Consider the following 6,000-nt stretch of genomic DNA (forward strand, 5'->3'; position numbering starts at 1 on the left):
GTAGCCTGAGGTGAGTGGGTTTAAATTCAAAGTAGTGAAGTGTGGGACACTCCAGGATCTTGCCACTGAGTTTCTATGGCCAACAATATACATAAATAATGGGAGCTTCCTACTCAGTGGTCATTATTCTGCAGGAGATGATTTGTGACTGTTGGGAACTAAACACAGAACACAGTCCATGGTGTGAGGAAAGCTAACATAATTTCAGCTCTAAAAATTAATGTGTCATGGAGAAGAGATGAGAAATAATCTTACCCAATTATTCTCTGCTTCAGACCTTAGCTGGAGTGATGTGCCTACTTTTGTGCACTATACTTCAAAAAAGGAAGATACAGTCCAATTGGAAATTCCAACAGAAGGCAGTGGTATTGATCAGGATTCTAGAAAACGTGAACTGTAAGACTGAAAGAAGAGGGTAGTACAACTAGAGAAAGAAGATGCAGGGAAAGGAATAGGAATTGATACCAGTGTTCAGACATATTGCTGCAAAGAGGGAAGTTGCAAATTGTTCTCTGTGTCCTCTGGGAATACAAAAAGAATGAAAGGATTTAAATTGTAGCCAAAGAGATTTAAGGAAGACATTACGACAGGCTTTCCATCTGTAACAGTAGTGAAATATTGAAACAGATTGCCTGGGGAGGTTGTGGGATCTTCATTGCCAGACATTTTTAAGAACAGGTTGGACAAACTTCTGTCAGGAATGATTTGGGTATAATTGATCCTGCCTTAGGGCAGAGGGCCGGACTAGATGACCTTGCAAGGTCCCTTCCAGCTCTACTTTCGATGGTTCTCTTATTAGAAAGGCTGATGTCATATTTCTAGGACCTCACTATTCCTTTCAAAAGCAAAAACATGCTATAGTGATGGCAAGAGTCAGATTTAAACTGACAGTATCTGGAAAAAAGTATCAGCTAAAGGTTGATATCCCACCTTTAAATACTAACACTTGAATATATGCAATGCAGATGGACTTGTTCAACAGCTACGTACTTGTGGGTTACACTACTATGAGTTTTTTGTGATCAGACTATGATCTTTTTAATGACATGAGAATTTGTTTCTTGTGAAGTGTATTAATCTTATATATTGCAACTTCCTTTTTGTCACCTGAGTAAGTAGCAGGCAGTGCTATTCGGCATCTAACATGTTCCAGGTGGGTCACTCTCACACCACATGCCATGACACATTTGGCCACTTGCTATGTACTCACTCACTCACTCACTCACTCACTCACTCACTCACTCACTCACTCCAAAGCTCATTCCTCTGTTCCAATTTATCATGATGCTGGTGCTCAGCTTCATTATGTGGCTGTGTTTAAATAAACTAATACGACTGCTAATGTGCTTGGTATCCTTCTTTCCATCCTCAGACACTGGATATCCCTCCTGCTGCTTTCTGCTCACATGTTCTTTTATTCCTGTTGATAAATTTCATTTTCATCTCTTTTGCTGCTTTTCCTTCAAGATGTGCTTGCATTTCAAACTGCAGTTCAGCAGTTTAGCAGTTGGATTGCATCCAAATATTACCAAATGCCACATCTTTTAATATCAGGCAGAGCAGCTTGAATTTTCTTCCTTGGAGTGCTGTAAAAGACACACTGACATGTTTTCTGTGCAAATGCCAAAAAGGAAAAAATGCTTAACAAAAGATGGAGGGGTGTGAAGCAAGCTGAAAAGTCTGCATTCCCAGGATTTTCTATTTTCCCTGATTTCTGGATTTAGTTCATGACCCAGCTGCTGATCTCTGAAACTCTGTGGAACCATGCCAGTTTCTAGCAGCCAAAAATTTGTTGCTGTCACGTTTGTGACTGGTAGTACCTTCGTCTTCAGCTAAATAACCATATGTGTTTTTATCCCTAAAGGCCATGCCTGGCCACTGATGATCACAGTATTTCCAAGCCCTTGGATTCTAAAAAATTCACTGTCAAACCATGAAATAGCATGTATACATGTGTGTGTGTGTGTGTGTGTATAGATATATATGTATGTATTTATATACCATATATTTGAGTTTGAATTTGGCCTTTCAGCATTCATGACTTTTGAGTTTTTCTCTACAGCTACATGGAGAATAAAACTGAAATAAAAATAAAACCAAAACCAGAATAAAGCTGGGCTTTTTGCACACTCACATAATGCTTCCAGAAGCTGAGACATGAAAAAGCATTCCACTTATGCCATGAAATCTAGAAGTGCTACAACTGGATATTTGGCCACTAAATTGTTTTACTGCATCCTTCAGGGGGAAAGATGCTATCAGTTGTTTTTCATAATGGTGAAATGCTTGTCAGGATGCTTTAAGACACCCATTATTCTATGTATCTTTGCCCTTTCCTTGTTAGAGACGTTCATATGCACTGGAACTGTGGGTACAGCATGTGGTTTGCCCTAGAGGACTTCTCTCGATTGCCCTGGGTTTTGGATCAGCATCCAGAGTAACTTTTGTGTCTTTGTTCATCTCTTTTGCTCAAGACTTGTCCTTCACATGTTTTGGAGGTGGATGGACAAAAACCACAGATACTCTGGTGCATCCAGGTCACATGGCTATGTTCCTTGCCCGTGTTGTGCATTCTGTGTGTGTATTCCCCAGCTTCTGCTGTGGTTGTACAGGGGGCAGGGGGCGTGGGGTAAAGTGCACCTCCAGGCCATTGCTCCAGAACCCATGTGCCCCCAGAGTTTCAACTTGACGTGCACCGGCGTGGCAAAGGCTTTTGTCTGAGGGCAGATTTCCCCCACGTCACTTGCTTCTGCTTTGTGCTTTGCATTGCTCAACACCCTCCTCTTCTCTTCCCTGTGGGTACTGCCACAGACAGTGGCCCTTTCTTGACCCTGAAATGCAGTTTCATTCATTTTGCCCACTAGATAATACTGAAATTGAAAGGAAGGTAAATCATGTTATTTAGACACAGCAATTGTGATTGGTTCATGCTCCTATGTTTCCTGTGCAACAGTGCTTCCCAATGTCTTATTTTTCCATACTGGCACTTTCTGGTGGCAATGTATTTGAATTGTGTGTGCCCCAGTGTATTTTTTCATGTATCTCTTGGGCTGTTTGCTCTTTAGCTCTTCCTACCTCCAACAGTCCCAGCACAGCAACATATCATCCAGCAAATCTGCCTTGCAAGGAGTGAAGGGGGCTGTTCACTGCACCTCCTGAGCAGAAGCAGCATGAGTGAGCATTTGCAATGTGAGACTGCTTCTCAAACTCACCGGTCGGAGGTGATATACCTCTGCAAACCTCCTGTGTTGCCCTCCTCTCCCTCAGATTTGGGTTGGCACAGACAGAGGCCAATCGTGCCTGTGAGTTGCACTCTATCAATTTTCCCAGCTCCTCTGCACCTCAAGGGAGTTCAGAGTCCACAATGGCTGCAACACCAGTTGAATTTGGGGCTTGAGTGAGTCAGAGACTTTTATGTGTGGATGCAAGCTTTTTAAAGGCACCTTTCAGTGCTTAGGAGCCTATGTAGGTTCTAATAAATAAATGCTTTTGTCTCAGGTGTTGACTTTAGTGCAGTCATTCAGTACCACATGCACAAACACATACCCATGAATCTTGCTGAACTCTGAGGTTTAGAAAGCCATTTTCTTAGTCTTGCATCACAAGTTTGCATGGCACCCACCCTAGTGGAGCCCTAATGTGAGCCACAGACTGGGGTGCTACTTTAGTACAAAAATATAATAGTAATTTGTAAATGAATCAGGGAGATTTTAAAATCAATTTCCTTCAGCAAACAGTGATTATTGAAATGGTTGCAGTTATCGCTGAGGACTGAATGTATAAAGTGCTTCAAGATAGAGAATTGGATTCTCTAAATATATAATTCTTTTATCAATAATTCTTATGAGCAGTCTTCTTTCTACCCTCTCCCTTTTGCCAAAACTCTCCTGTCTATTATCTACTGAGCTCATTTGCCTTCTGGATAGCTGTGGATTTGTTGGTATACAAATTAATTTTGTTATTGACTAGAATGAACATTTGGAGGATAAGAATGCCATTGCTATTCACACCTAAAGGTAATCAATACCAGTACAGAGGAATAAATATTTTCTAACCAACTAAGCATCCTCTCTAGACTTATTTTGTTTTTCTAAACCCCACAGGTCTGTATCCTGTGAACAAACTAGTGAGGGGCAATAGCATTTACATCTTGTTCCCAGAGGAGGATTGAGAGAGAAACTTCTCTCCTGATCTTGGCTCTTCCCATACTCCAGCTCATCACTCACTCACTCATAAACAGCCTCTGTCTACTCTTTGACTGCAATGGTGATAATTATTTGTCTGTCATCAATTTATTACCACCAACACAGAAGAAAGAAATCCCTTCTTGAAGAGCCTTGATGTCTCCTTGGGAATGGCAGAGACATCAAATGGCAGCATTTAAGAGAGAGCATGTGATGGTTCATTACAGTGATGTGGTGTTACTTGCTTCAGCCTGGAGTCTGTTCTGCAAAACGAATATTATTAGCATGTAAAAAGTAAAGAAAATGGGAAAGAATAGCAAAAAGTGGTGGAGTTTGCCCGGTTCTTGGCCTATTCCACTGGCCAGTCCCAGATGCTCGTGACCAATCGTTGGTGCCATTTGGCGTTTTTCAGGTTTTCCTTGCCCGGAGACACCCAGGAGCTTTGCTCGCCTTGTAGCCAGACTCTGCCTTCATTTACGCCTGAAATGAGTCGGGGGCGAACAGAGCGTCAGAGACGGATTTTGCAAACCCTTCCCGAGGGCTCGCCAAGGCTGCGCCTCCCCAAGCGAGGCAGGAGGCCGCGCAGCCGGGCCGGGCCGGGCAGGGCAGGGCAGGGCAGGGCCGCTCCTCCCCGGCGCTGCCTCCGGCCGGCAGCAGGTGGCGGCCGCGCCTCAGGCTCGGCAGCGGGGCCGGGCCGGTCCTGCGGGGCCGCGACGGCTCCGGGAGCGCTCGGCGGCGCTGCCCGCCCGCGGTACCGCTCCCGCCGCACCGCCCGGGCCTGTCCTGGCCCGCCCTGCCCTGGTCTGCCCTGGTCTGCTCTGCTCTGTCCTGCCCTGCCAGTGCGGGGCTGGGGTTGGCACGGTTATTCTTTTTGCGTTTCTCTATTTCCCCCGTCTTCCCTTTTTCTCCCACATCATATCTAGGGTAATGCCTGCTGCTCGGGTTTGTGTTTGATTTGGGATGAGTGAGGAGCAAAGTGCTGCAAGGGGCAAGTCAGAGCGATGCTTTCCTCTGGTGAAAAAGCTGTGTTCTTCAGTTCGCAGAGTCACGGCGGCACAGAACATTCTAAGTTGGAAGGATCGTCGGGTCCGACTCCCGGCCCTGCACAGGACACCCTGAGAATCACGCCATGTGCCCAAGAGCATTGTCCAGACACTTCCTGAACTCTGCTCAGTTTGGTGCTGTGACCGCTTCCCTGGGGAATCTGTTCCAGCCCCCAACCACCATCTGAGTGAAAAACCTTTTTCTAATATCCAATCTAAACCTCTCCTGACAACTTCAGGCCATTCCCTCAGGTCTTGTCCCAAGCTGTCAGCAGTGGCTGCGAGGTGCCACCATGGGTTGGTGCCATTAGGAGCTGGAGCCCAGGGTGTCAGGGCCTCCATGCTGGCGAGCCCTGGGGTGAGGGTGAGGATGGGGATGAGGCACACCAGGGCTTGCACACTGCTCTGGCCACTGACCATCACAACCCAGGATTAGTGACCGAACTGATGGGTAAGGCAAAGTCAGGCCCCTCATCCTGGTTAGATTAACTGGGAGATTAACTGCAAAGAATATGGGGGACTGTCTGGAGCACCCAGTAAAAAGACCTAAAATGGAGCTTAGTGAGACATTTAAAATTCAATGAAGAAAAGCCATAGTGGAAAAGAGACTCCTTTCTGATGTAGGGTACTGGTTATGGGCTGTATCTTGCAATTATAATACACACAGTTGGAAAATTTAAGTGAAGAGTCTCCATTGGCTTCAGCAGGAGCCTCCGTAACATTCTCATGGGTGTGAGGGAGCATGGCAGAATTCTGTGTGCTACTGTTGAAAC

The sequence above is a fragment of the Fringilla coelebs genome (genome assembly GCF_963513975.1).
Source record: "Fringilla coelebs genome assembly, chromosome: 1".
Taxonomy (NCBI): Eukaryota; Metazoa; Chordata; class Aves; order Passeriformes; family Fringillidae; genus Fringilla; species Fringilla coelebs.